This window comes from Geotrypetes seraphini, chromosome 1, assembly GCF_902459505.1.
Source record: "Geotrypetes seraphini chromosome 1, aGeoSer1.1, whole genome shotgun sequence".
Taxonomy (NCBI): Eukaryota; Metazoa; Chordata; class Amphibia; order Gymnophiona; family Dermophiidae; genus Geotrypetes; species Geotrypetes seraphini.
The window spans coordinates 299,982,129-300,003,205 of NC_047084.1; the positions used below are offsets into that span (position 1 = coordinate 299,982,129).

The 21,077-nt window shown below is 41.0% G+C and overlaps 1 protein-coding gene across 1 annotated transcript in view; it reads left to right on the forward strand.

Annotated features, from left to right (window-relative positions):
* Positions 1–7,132: 7,132 nt before the first annotated feature.
* The window catches only part of LOC117364859, a 47,645-nt gene continuing 33,700 nt past the window's right edge, over positions 7,133–21,077 (forward strand). The window contains exon 1 of the mRNA XM_033954570.1: positions 7,133–7,234. The gene's annotated coding sequence lies outside the window, so the exon portion shown is untranslated. The remainder of the gene's footprint in view (positions 7,235–21,077) is intronic.

Sequence of the window (21,077 nt, forward strand, 5' to 3'; positions counted from 1 at the left end):
ATGTTCTTATAGTGGTGATCCTTGGGGTATGCTGCAGGGATTGGACTAGATGTCTGATTTTCCTCTCTTAGTTTTGACACGGTAGGTCTTTGATTGCAGGAATTCCTGGAACCATGTATACACCCTACCTGAGATACTTATTGCTTCCAGTATTTGCAATAGAAAACATGGTATTAGTTTCTGAAACAAAATGAAAAAAAGTCCAAAAATCAGACAAAACATCTGAAAATATCCAGACAATGAACTGAAAAATGTTTCCATGCTCACCCATGATAAGAGGACATACAGCCAATCGGATCATTGGATCCCATGACTGTTCCAGTCTTAACGCTTTTATGTGGAGGAATAAAAATGGGCGAGGCCAGCACAGGAGCAGAGCTTTCACATTCCAGGGTGCTTTATAGTTTGGCCATAGGAAAAATAGGGTTCCAGATTCTTGAGAAATGAGAAAACACTGATGGATATTAACTTTTTTGTTTCCTATGGGGTTGTTTTTTTTGTTTTTTTTTTTGGGGGGGGGGGGTTTATTAACTAATTTGGTTATATGATATACTTGTGGGTGATCTGCTTCTTTTCAGTTATAACTTATGTGTCATGATAAATTTAAGGGTATTTCAAAATATATATAATAATATGGGCCTGTAAATGGTAAATTTGGTATTGATTCTGTTATAAATTTGTAAGCTCAGAAATCACAGGAATACAGAATTATCATATCACTGGTTTGCATGGCATTTTCCACCGAAATCTTCATTGTTACACAGTTTTCTGCTAAACATCCCCAAAATTTTGAATTAATGTAACTTAACACATCCACGGACACAGAATTTCTTTTGGCTTTCTCTCGATATCAGTGGGTCCCAAACCTATCTAGGGGGACATCAAGCTAGTTGGGATTTTCATGCACTGCCTCTATTGCAGGCTGTCACCCAACTTACCTTATTGGTCATGAGATGAATCTTCACTCTTCTTTCTTCTATCTCATGCAACCAGTTTTAAGCTACAAACTCACCTTCTTCCCTCTCTCTCTCGCTTTTTTTCTGAGCAGATGCTTTGCCTCTCTCCTTACAATGGTGGTGCTGGGCCAGTTCTGTGTCTTCGACACTTTGCTCCATCTTGATACTGTTCATTGGAAGCTGATTGCATCTTACACCTTATGCCACCACTACACAATGTTGTCCATGAGATTTGCTCAGTCTTTTTGTTGGTCTGTTTGCAGAGTTTTATATTGCCACACTGCTCTTGAGTGTATCTAACCACCTTTGCATGCTAATGTACACCTAGCCAGATCACATTGGCTGTGGTTGGTCTACAGACCATCATTTTTACATCAAGGTTCCATTGTAAGCCAAATAATTACCAAGAAACCAGATCCATTCCAGTTACAGCTGAGACTCCTGATGCAGGCCACGAGGCCGAAAGTCAGTTGCGTTGAGTCTTGTATAAATGTTTGAATAAAGGACTTTCAGCACCTCAAGGTCTTTTCCACCGTGCTTGGTGTTTGGTATATTTTGTGAAGCCAGTTTTTCTGTTTCTGTTAGAAGATAATTGGAAAGGAAATTTAAAAAATTCTGATAAAATATGCTGTATTACTTCATCTCTCTTTCTGGCTTTGATTTGTCATAGTGTCTTAATATTTATTGTCATGTTCTTCACTTAGGACCATTATGACTAATTTTTAAAAGCATTTCTACAGGTAGAAGAATGATTTCTCTATGAAAATGTGTGTGTGTGGAGGGGGTGGGATTAAACACATGTCCTGCCCCATATGTAGGTAAAACTGTTTGTACATACTGACTCATCAGGGGCATTGTTAGGTAGGGGGTTTCACTTACACTTGTACTTTTGAAAATTCAAGGTTGTGTGTGTAAATGAACACAAAAAATTGTGTGTGCTAAAGATCCAATGGAAATATAATGCAGATTTTTTTCTAGAGTAATTTTGAAAATGGAAGTTATGTGCATACTTTTGCTTTGAAAATCCAGTAGACTTCACACATACACACAAAAATATGCATGTATTTTTTAGCCATGTGTACTATGATAAAACTATCCTCTTTCAGGGAAGAGGATAAGAGGTCACTTATGTGTAACAGGCAAGCAGGCAACTGTTTCAAGTCTGTTTTATAAAGACACAGGTGCTTTTGTGTCTTTATATAACAATTACCCTACCAAACCCACAGAAATTGTAGCTCTATTACTACTACTAATCACTTATATAGTGCTGAAAGGCATAAGCAGAACTGTACATTTTGACATTTATAGACAGTCCCTGCTGGGAAGAGTTTACAATCTAACTTGGACAGACAGAACCCAAGGTGAGAGAAGTTAGGAGTTAAAAGTACTCTCGAAGAGGCGGGCTTTTAACTGGGCCTTGAACACTGCCAGAGACGGAGCCCGCTGTAGGGATTTCGGCAGCTTGTTCCAAGCATAAGGCACAGCAAGGTAGAAAGCTCAAAAGAAGCTGCAGTCATTTCCAGCTGCTGGTAAATGTTTGCACGTAAAAGTACTCATGTACTCACATATTTTATAAACAACATTCACAAAAGTGCAACTGTGCCTGTGTTCCACCCCTTCTCCACCCCTGGATGCCTACACTCGAGTCGTCTAAAAGTCACCTAAAGTCACCCAAAAGTATGCACATTCTTGACACTTCACATACTTTCAGGACATAGCACATGGGGTAGTTATGTATGCAAAATACCGATAAGTGGTAAATATTTAGTCAGCAGTGGTCAACAATTTTGTTTTTCCTCTGACACTGACTTTATGGCCAGATATTCAATACTGGGTCATGTCTGGGCACCGCCTTTGAATATCCAGATATGTGCGCATGGACATCGCTTGACTGGTTAAGTGCCAATATTCAGCCCTTAACTACTTAACCAGTAGTAGGCAATTCCGGTCCTCGAGAGCCACAGGCAGGTCAGGTTTTCAGGATATCCACAATGAATATGCATGAGATGGAGTTGCTTGCACTGCTTCCTTGAGATGCAAATCTATCTCGTGCATATTTATTGTGGATATCCTGAAAACCTGGCCTGTCTGTGGCTCTCGAGGACCAGAATTGCCTACCCCTGACTTAAACCAGCCAAAAATAGAACTGCTATTTATGCAGTCCTTTTTGGCTGGCTAACCTATCACCCCCCCCCCCCCCCCTCCCGCACACACACTTTTACTACTCACCAGAAAAGGTTTCTACCATGGCTTGGAGTGCTAAATGCTCTAACACTACTCCAACACTAATAGAATTCCTACAAGCATTGGAGCAGTGTTGGAACTTGTAGTATCCCAGATCGCAGTAGAAATCTCTATTGCGCGTTAGTAAAAGAGGGCCTTAACCGGTTAAAGGCTGAATACCTCCACTTAACCAGTTACCCCATGAACCACCACTGAGTTACCAGTTTCAGCTTAAGTGATTAGTGCTGATAATGCTCTTTGTAACATTGGCATGTATACATGTCTGTGTAAAGTACGTATATGCAATATGTAACCCGCCTAGAACTCCACTCTGCTAAGATTTGGTGGGACATAAGACCACGTGTAACATATTCAGTAGAGAATGGCATGAGGACAAATTTTTCCCCGTCCCCGCGGAAACTCATTTTCCCATCCCATCCCCATGAGTTCTTTTCCTGTCCCTGCCCCATTCCTGCAAACTCCGTCCTCATCTGCATAAGCCTGAAACCCTTTAAAATCATAAGTGTTCAAGGCTTGTGCGGTTAAGGCAGAGCTTACAGGAATGGGGCAGGGACAGGGACAGCAACAAAACTCATGGGGAAATTGAGTTCCTGCGGGGACAGGGACAACATTGTCCCCATATCATTCTCTAATATTCAGAGACACATCTGGTTGTGCCATTGAATAACAGCGGTTAGCCCAAACAAGCTATTTAACAGGGCAGGAGACTCTCCCGCCTGGTTAAATCACTTTGACTATTGACCCTTGTGTTTCTATGCAAAAAAATTCTCCTTTATATTTCTGGAAAAAAAAATGTTTAGAACATACTAAACAAGAGACCACATATTCAATAAACTTCAAATCTCAGTTTCTGATTCTTGATTACAGGTTGGTGCTAAGTATCCCCTAGGACTATCTGACACTTAGGTTTTGCATGAGAACACTTAGGTGGGTAGGTTTTGTTTTTGTTCTTTTACTGTATCCTGACTAGTCTTTTCTTGATTGTTTTCTCTGTATATTTATGGCATTGACATCCTGGGGCTTATCAAAGCGTCTTAATCGATAACTGACACGCAGCTCCTGATTGGTAAGGCCCGATTTAGTACAGGACGAGGCAGTCGGAGCATACAGCGAGTGATTTCCTGCGTTCGCTGGTGCTCTGGCTGCTCTCGCCTGCCTCTCCCGCTGCCCTTTCCAGTCTCCCCCATTGAAAAACCGTATTCGTGGTATTTCACAATTCACAGGGGTTTCCTGGAACAGAACCCCCGCGAATATCGGGGGAGTACTATATAACATCTAAAACACTATGGGCTCCTTTTTACGAAGGTGCACTAGCGTTTTTAGCACACACGCTAGCCCCCAAACTACCGCCTGCTCAAGAGGAGGCGGTAGCGGCTAGTGCGCGCAGCATAATAGCGCGTGTTATTTCCCGCGTTAAGGCCCTAGCGCACCTTCGTTAAAGGAGCCCTATAATCACAAAAAATTAAATCAACAACAAAAATAATGGAAAAAATCATGTGTGTGTAAGGAGTGAACTCAGTATCAGCCTTCCCCCACCCCCCACCCCCATGGGAAAATGAAAGGCTATGGCAGCCTTGTTAAAAAGGGTTGCAGATATTTTTGGAGCAGTGATTCAGTATGGTGTGACTGCACATGGCGGCAATAAGGGAGGCCACTGGAAGAATAGCAATGACTAAACAAATAGCAGTGACTTCAGAGGATTACTATAACAATAAAGTCACTGTTACCTTAGGCATTTTGGAATGACAAGAATCTGAGTAGAAGCCCAGCCAGTTTTAATACCTACATGTTTCATGACTGTTCTCAGTTTTAATGCCAGTTTCTTCCTTTTCTCATCCGAGATCAAGATATAATCCAGCAATTTCCAGGTTCTCATCACTTGAGTTCTTCTCCTGCACAGACGAATCCAGCATGGTCTGGGTTCTTTTTCTTACTAAACACATGAAACCTACAAACAGTCTTTACATTGTTTGGAGAGTGACAGTATGGAGCACATATTTGTTAAACTGTATTTTGCCCTTGGAAATTTATTATGTTACATGTAGGAAATACTTTGTGCTGTCCCACATCATCCTTGCTAATGTCCTTGCAGGCTAGGGGGGTCCCATGTTATTATTTACTAGTCTTTAAGCCTGTTACATTAACGGATGCTAGAATAGATGTGTGTGTCTGTCTTTCTTTCTTTCTTTCTTTCTATCTCTCTCTTTCCTCGGCTGTCCACCACCACCCCTTGCCTGCTCCCCCTGTCCAGCAGTAGCCCTTCTCCCTTCTTTTCCCCCCCCCCCACCCCCCGTCCAGCAGCACCTCTTACCTGATCCCCCCTGTCCAACAGTAGGCCTTCTCCTTTCCCCGCTCCCCCTATCCAGCATCCGCTAGCCTGGGCAGTCTCGGGGCTTTTGCTAGGCCGGCTCACCTCGCATTATCGAAGTGGGCTGGCTTAGCAAATGCCCCGCAGCTGCTACGTTTGCTGGTCGGGGGGGGGGGGTGAGAAGAGGCGTCCCGGCAGCGCAGGAATCAAACCGCTGCTGAAATCACCGTCGCAAGCCACCCCACACGACGAAAATCGAATTCAGCACGGATGGACACAGCACAGTGGCAGGGATCACAAAACCCTAAGTGCACATGCACGCTTAAGGTTTTATTATAGAGGATGACATCTCGGTGCAGTCAGGATTCCTCCAACCCAACATACTGAGAGCTAGCATTGAAATCATCACAATCTCTTTGAATGAGACGTTATCAGTTTGGTAATTGCAGAACTGGAAAACAAACAAACCAGACCTGTATAATTTGGTTATTTAATTTTTCTAATTTAGTGTCATAGCTCTAAAGGTTAATAGATAGAAATGCAACATATGTAGACAAAAAATTAAATGGAACCCTTAAGAAGCCAAACAATGCACACAATGCAACACCACAGAAAGAGAAACAGTGATTTGTGTCCTGTTAGGTAGAAAATATAAAAATAGCAGGGAGGGGGAGAGGGAGGACGAGAGGGGATCAGGGGCCCCACAATTACTACAACCGGCTCCTGGTGACAGGTCACATTTTAAAGAGCCCGAGCCTCCCTAGCTACCCTGAACATAACAAGGCACAGTTGACATTAACATGGCACCATGCACTCAGTGTACTAAGCCCAGGGGTTGTTCAGTAGGGTACTAGTAGATTCGAAAGAATTTTCCTGCCACAGCCAGACATCCTGCTGAGAGAGGATGGTCTTTAAAACTTCTGAAAGTCCCGGGAAGCCATTTTGAGCCAGGCAGCTGGGGATGGAAGGGCATTGGGATACGGATACATTACATTACATTACATTAGAGATTTCTATTCCGCCATTACCTTGCGGTTCAAGGCGGATTACAAAAGAAATAAAAAAAACGGAGGGTTACAATGGAAGAACATTTGTCCTTTCTGAAGATGTAAAGAGTAGGTTATGTAGTTTCTGTGTGGCGGGAAGAGGGAGGGGGGAAGGACGGTAAGTTTGAAGATAGGGCTGTTTCAGGAATTTCTGACAATTTGAATGTTTGGTTATTTCAGTTGGTTACATAATAAAGCTGTGGCCAAGTTTGGAATCTGGGTGTCTGTGTGCTTATTTTAACAAAAAGTGAGATATGTTAGGGCTGAGTCAGGGCTGCCTATGTTATGTGAAATACCTGCCCGCAGGGATCTGTAGCCTCTTCAACTTGCTCCTTATTTTGCCTCTACAAAGCACCCTGATTTTTCTTTAAACGAATCAGTGTGTCTTCACTGTATGCCTCTTCCGGGCAAAGCAACGCCTGGGCAGACAGACAACTGTGAGAAAGAATTTGGACTGCAATACAGAAAGGAGGAAATGGCTTTTGCATAAGCGGACTGAGGGAGGTTGGGTGTGGTGCTTTCACTCAGGGAAGCAGGTGAATCACCGCTCTGCTGGTAAACATCCACATTACCTGGTGGAATACAGTCTCTCTTTCAGTTCCCTGCAGCAGGAAGGGACAAGACTGTAGCCCAGAGGTCTAAAGACAGCAGAGAGTCACTGAGAAGCTGTTTGAAACAAGGTAACTAGAAAATATATTTTGCTTATTAATGTAGTGGTTTGGTTTACAGATTACATTGCTGACGGCCAGAGAATACCACACAAAACTGGCTTCAATGAAAACTAGTCTATAAAGTGTGATCCAAGAGTTCACCTTCCAGTCATTGCAACTTCATAAGTCAATGGTCACACTTGAAGACTCTGAGAATAATTGTCTAAAAAAGAAGAAGCTTTGAGTGCAACTTGAGGGGATTGGAAAAGTTGTACTCAAAGCTAAGTGAATATAGTGGTGGCAGTTTTTTTGCTAAGAAAGAGAAGATATGATCTCCTACATGAACGTTAACCTTCTTTTTTAGACAATTATTCTCAGAGTCTTCAAGTGTGACCATCGACTTATGAAGTTGCAATGACTGGAAGGTGAACTCTTTTTTAGGGAGGTTTAGCAGCTTTCCCTTCAGAGTTTCATATCTCTGAGCATTTTTATACAGCCACTTGGATCACACTTTATAGACTAGTTTTCATTGAAGCCTGTTTTGTGTGGTATTTAAAGCCTTTTCTGGCTTATTTTTTGTTTGATATTTTCAACCCTGATTTATTCATAAGGAGACAGCCAGAGAATGGCACCATTATTTTAAGCATTATGAGTTCTGTGTGGCATGAGCAGTGTAAGGAGTGACTGCATCTGCCCCTTCTTGGGATCTCATCTCACAAGGAGCAATAACATCTGTAAAGAAGCTGAAAATTTGCTGTGGCCTGGGAAAGTACATTCATTGTTATATCATGCAATTTGCTTTAAGCATCATTGGGATAAATAAATGGAAATTATAATTGTGGAAGAGACAGGAATGACTAACAGCATGAGCTCATAAACAGGCACTGCCAAACGAGCCCCATTAGATTTTGCAAGCATGTTTGCTATAAACTTGATATGGGAAATATAATTGGAAACCTGGCATATACAAATTCATCCAATGCATATTAAAGGGTATGTCTAAAGCATGTTTATTTATTGAATTCATTTTATATCCCGTCCTCCCCAGAGAGCTCTTTACTTGTAGTAAATAAAGAGCCATACTTTTAAGCAGTCTGATAGAGTTCAGATGGAATAGAAGTGGAGTTATGTATATAAATTAGGACCCAATATTCAAAGCAATTTTTTAAAAATATATATCTTTATTGAGGCAACAATAGAATGCCAATTTAAACAGACAGGAGAGGTTAATTGGCAATATTCAGCAGTATGTAACTTCTGTATTCTGCCAAGAAAACTTGATAATCTACAATGTTATTAGTGATAGAGTCATGTCAATCCATCTACAGGGAAAGCCAATCAATGACAGATGTGGAAGATAAGGATATAGAGTTGTGGTACATACGTCTTCAAAATGAAATAGATCAAACGCCGAAATGAGATCATTAGGGGGGATTTCAATCAGGGCAGGATTAACCAATAGGCCAAGTAGGCACGTGCCTAGGGCCCGAAATGGTCGAGGGGCCAGATGAAGGAGGGCATCAACCTTGTTTTTTCCAAACGGCGATGGACCCTTCCAGCTTCAATCGGCAATGCAGCCCTCCCCCATCAATGGAAAGTAAGACAAGCAAGCAACGTGGGTAAGAAAGGCAACGGGAACTGTAATTGTGCAAGCGGTGCTGCTTGCCCAAAGCTTCCCTCTGACGCAGCTTCCTGTTTCCGCCTGGGCGCATGGTGGGGTGGGGCGGGGCGGGGCAGGGGGCTCAGTGTACTTGTGTGACTAGGGGCCCTCGACGAATTAATCCTGCCCTGATTTCAATGCCAAAGTAGAAAGTACGTCTAAAGATGCAGTGGTTGGAAAGCCAAAAAAAGACAGTGAAGGTGATCTCTGGGTGCTACAGTGCTTTATTCATTCCACTAGAGACTCGACACTTACGTGTTTCAGCCAGAATGGCCTGCATCAGGAGTCTATGGTTCAGGAAACATAAATATATAAATATACAAGTATTCCAAGCATTAAAAACATATGCATTATAAAACAATTAGTATAAATTAAAATTTATTAAAATATACAATGTGTAAATGTATATAAATGATAAATAAGACATCACCTCAACCTATGAATCAAAATACCCCCAAAAAATTAAGCATATGAAATAAACCTATGATATATAACATATCAAATTTAAAAAACTATTAACTCAATGTAAATTAGCAAAATTAATAACAATTAATAATCATTAGACATATATATGTATCGACTGCAACATAATATATCTATATATAAAATCGGAGGTATGTATGTGTGTATGTATGTGTGTGTGTGTGTATGTGCCGCGATCACGCAAAAACGGCTTGACCGATTTGAACGAAACTTGGTATGCAGATCCCTCACTACCTGGGGTGATATGTTCTGGGGGTCTCGCGGCCCACCTGCACACGTGGGCGGAGCAACAAACAGAAAATCAGATTTCACCCATTCATGTCAATGGAAAAAATGTAAAAAGCTGCCATTCTCACAGTAATTCAAAAATGGCTTGACCGATTTGAACGAAACTTGGTATGCAGATCCCTCACTACCTGGGGTGATATGTTCTGGGGGTCTCGCGGCCCACCTGCACACATGGGCGGAGCTACAAACAGAAAATCAGATTTTACCCATTCATGTCAATGGTAAAAATGTAAAAAGCTGCCATTCTCACAGTAATTCCAACTATAAAACACTTTCTATGACACTATAACCACTAGGGACATCGTTTCTATTCTACCACGGACACCATACATATAGAGTTTGTATGTTCTAACTGTGTTTGTAACTGTTTCCTTCATGCACCCCAGTTCATAATGTTATTACATTACATGAGTACTCACATATGCTGAACTAGGAACACAGGTTCCATTCTGAACCGGGAAACAACTGCATGGAGTTTCTTTTCAACCTGAGTTTCCACATATTGAGTTGTTTTAATCAATACTGGAACTTTTGGATGCCACTTATTCCAACAGATCTTCCTTTTCAGTTTAAGAGATTGCAAATTCCAGTGAGTCTTGCATTCTCTATCACAATCAACAAATCACAGGGACAGACTATTACATACTGTGGAGTGGATTTAAGATCCCCCTGTTTTTCCCATGGACAACTCTATGTTGCTTGCTCAAGGCTGGGTTCACCCAAGAATTTATATGTTCTTGCTCCTGGAGGTGAAACTAAAAATGTTGTTTATAATCAAGTTTTGCATTAGTTATATTGTATTCATTTTGTCAAATATTTCACATTATAATTTGAATATTGTACTTTTTATAAAGCTGTAGAAAAATAATTTAATTCACCACTATAAAGTATCTTTATTTGAATCCATTTACAGTGTTATTGCTATAATTAAATACCCGTGCAACGCCGGGGCATCAGCTAGTTTAAAATAAAAATGAGCAACATGAAAGGATGGGCATACAAAGATGCACCAATTACTCATGCAAATATGCATAATATGTGAATACTCTTTTTTATAATTTGTGTATGGAAATAATTTTTTATTTTGGTTCCATTTCTAAATTATTTATTGGAACCAAATGAAAAATTATATGAGAAAATATACCTGAACAGAGGTTTAAAGCTTAATAATCAACCCTCTTTTATAGCGCGCGTTACATTGTCGCGCGTGCTAGACCTTAACGCCAGCATTGAGCTGGCATCAGTTCTAGAAGCGTAGCGCGTGGTGTAGCGTGCAGTAATTTCCTGCGTGCGCTAAAAACGCTAGCGCAGCTTAGTAAAAGGAGCCCCTAAAGTTGGGACATGAAAATAAACATTAACAAAGAAACTCTACATGGGCTGTGAAAATAATAAAAATGTACACAAAAAAATGTGAAAAAGAAAATATCTATAAAAAAATATATGAAGAAAAAAATAAAGAAATCTTTCTTTTCTATTTATCATTTCAAATTATCATTACAAACACAATGATATAAGAAATACTGAAATGCAATATTATCAATACCAGCTGATCTAAGCAAAAAGGCACAAAACTAATATTTCATCTCATATAGTCCACAATAAGAGAAGCCAAGAAAGGAAAAAAAAACAAACAAACCCAGGGACCGGGGAATTTCTTTCAAAACTTTAAGGAAAAGAGCAGTTAACATCCTTCCAATCTTTTAACACCACACAACATTAAGGGCTCCTTTTACTAAGCAGCAGTAGCGTTTTTAGCGCACGCTACAATGCCGCACGCGCTAGACGCTAATGCTTCCATAGAGCCGGCATTAGTTTTTCCGCGTAGTGCCGGGGTTAGCATGCGCTAATCTTCAGCGTGCACTAAAAACGCTACCGCAGCTTAGTAAAAGGAGCCCTATGATTCAATCTAGATGTGTAGAGATCCCTTTACCTTCTAAAAAGAAATCTAATTGGGCAGGTTCAAAAAATACATATTTACTTCCCTGAAGAGAAACAAAACACATACAGAGAAATCTTAACTGAAAAACTGCCCCTAAAGAGATCACTTTTGTACGGTATGATAGAAATTCTTTTCTTCTGGATTGCGTCCATTTTGAGACATCAGGGAACATGTATACCCTTTCTCCCGAATAGGATACCTGTTTCAATTTAAAATACAATTTCAGCAACATTTCCTTATCCTGAAGAAACACAAGAGAGACTAATAATGTAGCCCAGCCCTCAATTTCAATATCAGATGATTGTAGTACAGTGCTCCCCCGGTCATTGGCAGTCGGTGATTCGTGGTCCCAGTCATTCACCGTATTTTCCGACCGCGAATGACCAGGCAGGAGAGGGCGGCAGGAGAGAGCAGCCGGAGCACCGGCGAGTGAAGGAAATCACTCGCAGTATGCTCCGACCGCCTCTTACTGCTTTGACACGCAGCTCCTGATTGGTGAGGCCCGACTTTAGAGAGTGCCCTCTCATTCTCCCTACCTCGGAGAGGGTGAACAACCTGTCCTTATCTACTAAGTCTATCCCCTTCAGTATCTTGAATGTTTCGATCATGTCCCCTCTCAATCTCCTCTGTTTGAGGGAGAAGAGGACGTTTCTCTAATCTTTCGCTGTACGGCAGCTCCTCCAACCCCTTAACCATATTAGTCGCTCTTCTCTGGACCCTTTCGAGTAGTACCGTGTCCTTCTTCATGTATGGTGACCAGTGCTGGACGCAGTACTCAAGGTGAGGGCACACCATGGCCCGGTACAGCGGCATGATAACCTTCTCTGATCTGTTCTTGATCCCCTTCTTTATCATTCCTAGCATTCTGTTTGCCCTTTTTGCTGCCGCCACACATTGCATGGACAGCTTCATCGACTTGTCAATCAGAACTCCCAAGTTCCTTTCCTGGGAGGTCTCTCCAAGTACCGCCCGGGACATCCTGTATTCGTGCATGAGATTTTTGTTACCGACATGCATCACTCTACACTTATCCACGTTGAACCTCATCTGCCATGTCGATGCCCATTCCTCGAGCCTGATTATGTCACGTATCCTCGAGCCTGATTATGACATAAAAGGAAAAGGGAAAAGGAGAATATTTCTTGTTTGCTATCAACGATGGCGTCTTTTTATATATTGAAAGAGTTTTTGAACATAAATGTTTTAAAATTTGATTTGAATTTGGATACTCAGTCTTCTTGTCTGAAGCTCTGATTGGCTTGGACACATAAGGCCCTTACTATGGGGCGTCCGGGCCAGTCAGAACCTTATACCCCTTCATGCAGCATCCGGGGAGGGGCCTGAGGCTCTGATTGGCCAAAGTTGTATAAGGGAGGGGCCTTATACAAACTTGGGCCAATCAGAGCCTCAGGCCCCTCACCGGTGCATCCTAAGATGCACCAGAGAGGGGAAGACCCATTTTAGGCAATGAAAGCAGGCCAGCTGGGAGGAGGGAGTCCGCTCTTTGTACATCTATGTGGAGGTGCAAGGGAGGGGGCTTCAGAGGTGGATGGGAGGTCACATGGCAACGTGGAGAGTAGGCATCTCTCCCGCTGAAGGCGATGCACATGGCTGAGCGGCAGCAGACATGCCATGGCAGTGGAGAGAGTGGGCAGCTGAACAGCAGCAAGTGTGTCTTGGCAGCAGGGAGATTGGACATTTCTCCTGCTGCAGGGGCGGGGTGCATGGCTGAGCGGCAATAGGCATTTCTTGGCAGCAGGGAGAGTGGGTATCTCTCCCGCTGCAGTGGGGTGTCGCCGCTGTTCCAGTTGGGGGTGTTCGCTGCTGCTGCAGAGGAGGAGTGTTGTGATGCAGCGGGAGAGAGAATGGGCATCTCTCCTGCTGCATCACAACACAGGCTTTCTAGCAGTCTCTGATACTGACCAGTACCCCTGGACCAGTCGCTATTTTTGTTGCAAAAAGCCAATGCCACTTTTAGAAAATGGCTCAGCATTTTTTAAGAATCCACCGGAGGGCTCATTTCAATGTTGAAGAGCCTATTTGCATGTTATTGTCGGAGATTGCTAGAAAGCTCACTATTGACAGAGATAATCCGTTTTGATAATCCGCCGCTAAAATGTGTACAGGCTAAACCTTCGGTAAACAGTTTAGTGGCAGTGTTAAAGTTTTGAAAATCTGGGCCTAAACCAGGAGGTGATTGTGGAAGTGACCACATGCAAGATCAAAGTAAAGCTTCGCCAAACATGACATTGAAAATATTCCATCAGACTATTGGATAAAACCGGACCACAAATTTGCTTATCTTGGTACAGGAGACAGAGAGCCCAAAAAGTTATGAAATGACATCAAAACACTCCAGAAGAGAAAGAAAGCCAAGAAATTGCCTTGGCATTCAGAAGAAACCAGAAAATTAGCAGCATAAAGAAGACAAGAAAAACTTTCCAGTGATAGAGAAAAAGTATCACAAATGAACCGAGTGTTTCAACTTCAAGTTCAGCAAGTCAAAGAACGATATCTAAAGGATATTTGTCAGAAAATTTAATTGAAACATGTAAACAGAAAAACATATTAGCGTTTAGCTTATCAGGAGGTTAAGAAATTGCGTCAAAAATTCCAACCTCAATTGGGGATGCTTAAAGACACTAATGGAATGATATTGAATAATCCAGAAAGCATTAAAAAGAGATGGAAAGAATATATGAAAAATGTATACAAAAAAAGGCAATGAGGATAACATTGGGGAAATTGAACAGGAAACTGACGATGAAGAAGAACCAGACATTTTAAAAGAAGTCATAACAGCAATTAAAGCTTTATCAAATAACAAGTCACCTGGTATCGATGGTATTCCAACTGAACTAATCAAAGGCTCAGAAGATGTCATCATGGCCCTTACTCGACTATGTCAACAGATTTGGGAGGAAAAAACATGGCCAACCAATTATAGAAGATCACTGTTCATATGCCAAGGACTATAACAACTACAGAACGATTGCATTAATTCTACACGCCAACAAAATGTTGATGAAAATAATACAACAAAGGCTACAATCATACATTGAGCAAGAACTATCCAAAGTTCAAGCTAGTTTCAGAAAAGGTCGAGGAACAAGAGATATTATTGCCAATGTTAGATGGATAATGGAGAATAATAAAAAATGCCAAAAGTCCCTATAGTATTGCTTCATTGACTACAGCAAAGCTTTCGACTGTGTGAATCACGATGAACTATGGAGAACTCTAGCACAAATGGGAATACCCAAGCACATAACTCAGCTGATAAAGGCCTCAATGAAAATCAAGAAGCTGCAGTGAGAACCAAATATGGCAACACTATTGGTTTCCAGCAAGGATGTATTGTGTCACCTTACCTTTTCAACCTTTATTGTGAAGCCATTTTCAGAAAAGCAAATTTGGAAAAAGAGAGCATTGGTTTCAAAGTTGGTGGCTGAAATATAAACAACCTGAGCTATGCAGATGATACAACGCTCATCACCAGCAGCAAAGAAGACATGCTGTATCTACTTAGAAAAATCAAAGCTGAAAGATTTAATATGGGATTAGAACTGAAAATAAACAAGATGTAGATCATGAACATGGAAAATGATGAAGATTTTGAGCTTGAAGGTGATAGAATTGAAGTTGTAAAGGATGTCAATCTCCTGGGCTCTTTCGTAAACAAAGAAGCAACTAGCAGGGAAGAAATGCTCTGCAGAATACCACTGGGTCGCTCTTCAATGAAGGCTTTTGACAAAGTCTCAGTGGTCAATTATGGATGTGAAATCTGGACACTATGGAAACCAAAACAAAAAAGGATTGGGGAAGGGACACAGTCAGTCAACTCCAGGGACAATCAATTTATTAAAAATATATATACAACTTATATACAAATACATATACAACTTATATACAAAAATATGCAGGCCTAACAAAAGAGTCTTTCAATCCTTTTTGTGATGGACCCCCAACACAGTCCATGTTTCAGCTATAAAAGCTTTCCTCAAGAAACCAAACAGAAAGAAGATTGACTCAATTGAGCTTTGGTGATGGAGAAGGATTTTATACGTGCTGTGAACTGCCAGAAGAACTAACAAATCAATTCTGGAAGAGATCAAACCAGCTATATCACTCAAAATCCAAATGATGAAGTTACAACTGTCTAATTTTGGTCACACTGACAGAACAGAAAGACCATTGGAGAAGGACATTATGTTTGGGAAGATTGAAGGAGCCAGGCGAAAAGGGCAACCTGCAATCAGATGGCTGGACATGTTGAAAACAATTTTGGGGATGATGCTGGAGGACCTTACTGGACTAGCACAAAACCAATTTCTTTTTAGTTCTGTAATTCATCAAGCCAATAGAATTTGAGCATGAGTCGAAGGCACCTAACTAAGTTTAAACTCACATTGGATCTGGCAGACCCCCTTCCCGTCCCTCCTTTAATCTTCCAAAGAAAATAGAAATCTGCTCTAGCTCCCCAGATGTTGCTAGAGGTTTAGGGGGAAATTGGGCAAGAGCGATGTTGACTCGCTTCTGTTTGGTGCTGCTTCCTCTTAAAAATGACTGCTGCAACATCTAGCCCAATTTCCCCAGTAGACCATATGGGACATTTCCAGGTAGGTCCAGGGGACCTACCGAGGTGAGGTGAGGAGCTGGGGCAGCTTTCTATCTTCTTTGGGGGGTAGAAGTATGGAAGGGGAGATTGGGATGATTGAGGACCACCAGACCTGTCCTCTATTATTATTATTATTAATATTATTGCCTGTCTTGGCCAATATTTAGCGGAGGACTTACCGGTATGTGGACCTTGACTGAATATTGGCCGGGATTTACTTAAACATCAGTAACCACCACAGGAACAATTAGACCCAGATATTTAGTGCCAGTGGCTAGGCATGACCCAGCACTGAATATCCAGGGCTAATTTAGTAGGTGACGGCATTTAAAATGTTGACCACTGCTGCCTGAATGTTGACCCACTAGGGATGGTCCCATAAAACAAGTGGTCTGCACAATCCAGGGCAAAAGAAATAGCAAGCAGACCACAAAAGTCAAGATAATACAAAAACACTTTTATTATGCAACTATAGTGGAGGGTTTTGAGCTCAGAACCTGACTTGGTTATAACAATGACTCGAGCGTTTGAGAGGGAAAGACTACAATTGAGCCAGATCTAGTGCATGCCTGTTTTCACACTGGTCTCATTATTTTAGTCCCTGAAGCAGCCATTTGGTGAAACTTGGCCAAGTTGGGCTTTGAGTTCAAAACCCTCCACTCTTGCTGCAGTGCAAAATAAAGGTGTTTTTGTATTGCCTTGTGCTTCTGTGGTTTTCTTGTGGTCTGCTTACCATTTCCTTCAGTAGTGACTCAATAGTAAACGATGACAGATAAAAGCCTATGTGGTCCATCCAGTCTCCCATGAAGGCAGTCAGGATTGTACCTGTTGATTCATGTAAGGTATTCTCCTCTTGGTCCTGTTTAAAGTGCTAAGGTTATTTAAGGTTTGCTTTGATTCTGTCCTCTTTCTATATATAGATCCTCTGCATTTATTGTGCTTGTTTTTGAATTCTGTCACTGTTTTTGTCTCTACCACCTCCATTGGAAGGGTATTTCAGGCATCTACCAACCTCTCTGTGAAAAAATATTTCCTGATGTTATTCTTAAGTCTACCATCTTGAAACCTCAATTCAAGGTGGTAGACTTAGGAATAACATCAGGAAAACTTTTTCACAAAAAGAGTAGCGAATGCCTGAGATACCCTTCCAGTGGCGTTAGTGAAGTGATACACCCTTTCACCTAATCATCACATGTGGTAGCCAACATGTAGCATTCCAACTGCTTATGACAATGGTCTTCATTGCAAGGCCTGTGGGCCAATGGTGACCTACAGAGACCTTCTGGGTGGCCCGCGCTGCAATCTGGGGTTCCATCCACCCACCCCAAACAGGAACATCATGAGTAGCATTACCAATGTTTTTCTTTCTTTTTTTTTTTCCCAGAAAGTAGTAAGCTTATTATTTTGTGCTCTATTAAATAATAGGGAAAGTCAGGCTTTTTCTGGGTTAAATCTGTTTATTTTATTTATACAATCCCCTATTTTTCCTTTCTTCTATCTCTCCTCTATTTCAATATTGGATGGAAGCCTAATGACATTATTATTTTTCTATTATTATTTTTTTGATGTGAAGGTTGCTTTTTGGCAATTCCATTGCTATTCAAATTGTGTGATTTGACGTAAATTAAAAATGTTCTGTAAATATAAAGAAAAAAGCAGCACCATTATATTTTGAAGAACACAAGGCAAATTTAGAAGGTGGGGGGGTCCCCAAGTATGTATGCATATGATATTGCAATGCAGGTAGAAATAGCATAGTGTTAAAGCAAAATAGTCAGACAACTGTTTAGTGTTTTGGGGGGTTGGGGTCTTTTTTTTGTGTGCAATGCATAATTTCACATACATGGGTCTGTAAAAGAGAAAGTTACATGCGCTTACAAGTTTTCAAGTTCACACTGTGCACTGGTCATTCCCCTAGAGAGAAGGACTTTAACAATGGACCAATTAACTAGAGTTATAAAAAGTTTATATAAATAGAAGGTAATGTCATTATTAAGCTTCTGTGTAAGGTAGTGCCATTTCTCTGGAAACAACTTCCTTATCTTCTGTTGAATTGTTTGAATTGGAATGCAATATCAGAGTGTAATTTTTTTTTTTTGCATAACTATTTCCTCTCCCAGCAAATATAGACATATGCTTCAGCTATAATTTATTTTGTCAATGTTATCTATTTACTGTACAATCATTTTTTCAAAATCCCCCAAGGCATAGTTTATGGATGTCATCCATTTTTATAAGTCTTTTGTTAGAGTTTTTCCTTAAGCAAACATGCAAAAGAAATACATTATCGCTACATCAGAGATGAACTTTCAGATTACGCTTTCAATGTAGAACACAACTTTGCCTCTATTACCGTATTTATTTTGTTGAAAACAAGCAGGCTCTTGTCAATTCCAAGTCCAATTTCTCCATGAGGCAGTCATTTTTGGATCTAGAAGCTTTATCTCCCTTTCGTGTCCCAATTAGATATTTATTAATCAAAGAGGATAGAGGTATATCAGCCTCAAAAATCAAATAAAAATCCACTTGAGCAGGATAACATGTTGAATTGCTACGAGTTCAAGGGCAGTATTGCAGACAATTATTCCTGATGCAGCGGCAAGAGAGCCAGAGCTCTTAAGCAAGATTCCTTAACAGATTTTGAGTCAGGTTGGACGATTTAACCATACATTTTCGCTTATTTGCCTATCCTAATTTAAAACATTGTCCCAATATAAGACGTTCCTGGATAGGACACTTGCCTTTCAGGCAGGCAAATCGCAATCTTGGTTAAGCAAAATTATCCCTCAAGCCTTATGCTACTGTTCATTCAGGAAATTAGTTAAGACCTATTTGATAAATGTATTACCTGATGTGATGGTTATATTGCTGTATCTGTGTACTTTTTATACAATTGTATTTCTTCACTGATTGTCCAGTTCTCTTTTATGTAAACCGCCTAGAACTGCTGGTGTTGGCGGTATAAAAGAATAAAGTTATTATTATTATTATTATTCTACACTGCAATTTTCAACTGGAATTCAATGTGGTTCACAATAAGGATTGTTGTGATTTACAATAGGATGTGATGTGGTTCATGAAGATTTTTGATCAGAGTACATGAATTTTGGTTGAAGGTTAGTCAGGTAGAGTGTATGTTATTGGTTCAAGGAGAAAAGGAGAGTCTTTAATCTTTTCCTGAAGATACAGTACGTGCGACTTTGTCGCAGGTGAAGTGGGAGGTTGTTCCACACCTTGGGTCCCTGGTACACGAATGCAGTTTCTTCTGAAGTATTCGTGCAGGGTTGGGAAAGACTAGTTTGAACTATTGTTGTGGTCTGGCAGTGAGAAAGGAGCACACAATTGTGATTTCTCCGCTTAGTCCTGTGGAGTTATCGCCTTGTGGACCATACAAGCAATCTTGTATTGTATCCTCTTCTTTATTGGTAGCCAATTTAAATCATTCAGGAGTGGGGCTGTCAAATTTGGTTTGTCAGATGATTAGTCAGGCCACTGTGGGCTCCTTTTTACAAAGGTGTGCTAGCGTTTTTAGCGCACACACAGAATTCGCGCGTGCTCTAGCGCGCACTAACCAAAAAATGACTGCCTGCTTAAAAGGAGGCGGTAGCGGATAGCACGTGCAACATTTTAGCGCACGGTAAAACCGCTAGCGCGCCTTTATAAAAGGAGCCCTGTGTTTTGGAGGAGTTGCAGTCTTTTGCAATCTTTTTCTGCAATATCACTGTATAAGGAGTTACAGTAGCCCAGGTAGGGGAGGAGGACTGTTTGTGCGATCGTTCTGAAGTTCAATTGTCTTAGTAAAGATCTGATAACTTATAGTTGTCTGAGTAGGATGAAGAATTTCTTGACTGGTGTGTTATTGTGGTCCATGTAGATGAGATCTGAGTATAGGGTTACCCCCTAGTACTTTTGAGCGCCTCTCTATTTAAAGTATTTCTCCAGTTGTCAGCACCAGGTCTGTGTACAGCAGTGCGTCAAAGTTACTGAACCACAGGATGGGAATAAGAATAGCCATACTGGGTCAGACCCGTGGTCCATCTAGCTCAGCATCCTGTCTTCACGGAGGCCAATCCAAATCACAAGAACCTGGCAAAAACCCAAATAGTAGCAGCATTCCATGCTACTGACCCATGTCTGTGTCAACAGCAGACTATGCACTTTTTCTCCAGGAACTTGTCCAAACCTTTTTCTTAAGCCAGCTACATTAGCTACTCTTACCACATCCTCTGGCAACGCATTCCAGAGCTTAACTATTCTCTGATTGAAAAAATATTTCATCCCATTGGTTTTAAAAGTGTTACTCTGTAACTTCAAGTGCCTCCTAGTCTTTGTAAATCATGATGAAATTAAAAAAAAAAAAATCTATCCACTTGTACCCTTTTCTCACCACTCAGGATTTTATAGACTTCAATCATATCTCCCCTCAGCAGTCTCTTTTCCAAGCTGAAGAGCACTAACCTTTTTAGTCTTTCCTAATACGCGAGGAGTCCCCTTTATCATCTTGGTCGCACTTCTGTGAACTTTTTCTAGTGCCGCTATATCTTTTTTGAGATAAGGAGACCGGAACTGAACGCAGTACTGAAGGCGAGGTCATATCATTGAGAAGTACAGAGGCATTATAACATTTTTAGTCTTGTTTACCATCCCTTTTCTAATAATTCCTAGCATCCCGTTTGCCTTTTTGGCCGCCATAACACATTGGGCAGAAGGCTTCAGCGTATTGTCTACAATAACACCCAGATCCTTTTCTTGAGCACTGATCCTCAAGGTGGTCCCTAGCATCTGATAAATATAATTTGGATTATTCTTCCCAATGTGCATCACTTTGCATTCGTCCACATTAAGGGCTCCTTTTACTAAGGTGCGCTAGCATTTTTAGCGCATG